Here is a 2,043-nt window from a genome sequence, read left to right as displayed (position 1 = left end):
CCCCCCCCCCCGCCGTTATTTTGCTGCAGCCGGACTGCGGCACCTCACAACACAGTTTAATGGTGTGGTGTGAATACTAAAAAATCCCTAGTGTGTCTAGGAACAAGTAACTCTCTTATCTAAAAACAATAAAAATTTAAAACATTGCATTATCACAAATTCTGTTTTGATGTTGTTATTGATTATTCAGTCATACACTCTACCCCCCACCCCCAGTATTGGGTATTTAACCTAGTACATTCTAGGCAATCATCTCTACCACTGAACTATACTCCCAACCCTTTTTATTCATTTTGAGACAGGGCCTTTCAAAGCTGGCCTTGAAGTTGCATGTGTGCTGCCAAGCATGGTTAAGGAATAAAATTCTCATATATGCTATGATACATGGTACAGCAGGATGAATCTTGAAAACATTTACTAAGTGAAACAGGACACACACAAAAAACAAACAAACAAAAAACCAAATATTGTGTAATTCTACTTTTATGAAATATCTAGAATAGCCAATTTCATAAAGACAGAAATTATACTAGAGGTGACCAAGGGCTGGGGGAAAGTAGAGAATTGGAAGTTATTACATTTTGGAAATAGTTTTCATTGATAGTTGTTCAACTTTTTGAAGGTAATTAATGCCACTGAATTTTACACTTAAAATAATTGAAATGCACTGTTTATGTTAAATATATTTTATGCCTCAAAACAAACAATAAAACCCCTGCATCATGCTTTCATAAACAACAAAATTTTGTTTAAAATATGGGAGACCGACCTCCTTGCCTATTTTCTTCGTAGAACTTGAAACTGTTTTGTTCTTTTTCTTACCTTTGTGGAGGACGTGCTTTTTTACTTCTACATTTGTAAACCACTTATCACAGCAAACACTCCATAAGAACTATGAGTGCAGCAATCAGATAAGGTGACAGAGACAAGAGGGAAAATACTGCAGCAACGCAAATCAATCTCACTGCGCATTTTCCATCCTTAATTCTTCAGTAGTGCTAGGAGAGGGGAAAGGAAAAACTCCGACCACGAAGGGACTCGAACCCTCAATCTTCTGATCCGGAATCAGACGCCTTATCCATTAGGCCACGCGGCCAACTGGTAGAAAGGCCTACTCACGTAATAGCCAAAGATAATATAACGAGTTGGGGGAAGGGTGCTTTTCTAATGGTAAGGATCCCTCAATTAAAATTTCCTTATTTGAAATTAAAATTCACTAACAATTAACAATTTACAAAACCTTCTAAAAATTGGATCCCAGGAACAATGAAAGAGCAGGTAGTTAGATGGTTCTTCAGTGTGAACTCAGTCTTTGATTAATGATGATGGAAGGACAGGGTAAAGAGGAAGAAATTTCAACCTGGTCTGATACTGCAGTTGTTATCCTTACAAAAACAATGCGGAGGAGCGAGAGAGCGCGCACACAGGACACCTTTGGAGATTGGTAGTCTGAGAACAGTGATGGTGACATTGGAAAATGGGGTTTTGCTGTGGAAGTGCAAGATTGGCTTAAGGCTGGGGAAAAAAATAGGTCACTCATTTAATTAACACTATTGGTTTTATAGGAATGTAGGCAACGGCTGCTGATCAGGGTGGTGTTTTTCTGGAGCCTAGATGACTTCCAGCTTGACACCTCAAAGACTTCTCAAATTTAACTTTGTTTTGACGAGTTGTCAAGATTAACTCACTTGTGGGCTAACCCACTGAGCAATAGAGTTTTGGGGTGAGCCCCCACAGTCTTCAAAAGTGTGGGTGGATAAAAGATGAGAAACATTCCACACTAGAAGTAAAGCAATAACATCTGTCTACCCATTTATGTCATAGTTTTGGTTCCTTGAAAATAATGAGTTATTTTAAATAAAATAAATAAAAGCAAAACTTTTCCTTTCCTCAATGTTATACTCTCCCACAAAAAGTTTTCCCCAACAGTTTCTCCTTTTTTCCCCCTACTGTTTTCATATAAAGTGTCTTCTTTGGGGGATAAGACCAAACTCAAATTATTGTAGAATCATTCAGTCAACATTTTTAGAGAGTCTACTTTGA

The 2,043-nt window shown here is 37.8% G+C and overlaps 1 non-coding gene across 1 annotated transcript; it reads right to left on the bottom strand.

Moving 5' to 3' along the window:
* Positions 1–1,023: 1,023 nt before the first annotated feature.
* Positions 1,024–1,096, bottom strand: Trnar-ccg. The gene has a single exon. It is a non-coding gene; the product is annotated as a tRNA-Arg (tRNA).
* Between the last annotated feature and the right edge of the window lie 947 nt (positions 1,097–2,043).

The sequence above is a fragment of the Marmota marmota genome, unplaced genomic scaffold (genome assembly GCF_001458135.2).
Source record: "Marmota marmota marmota unplaced genomic scaffold, marMar, whole genome shotgun sequence".
NCBI lineage: Eukaryota > Metazoa > Chordata > Mammalia > Rodentia > Sciuridae > Marmota > Marmota marmota.
Note: the sequence above shows the minus strand (reverse complement) of the source record. Positions and strands in the feature narration are given on the sequence as shown.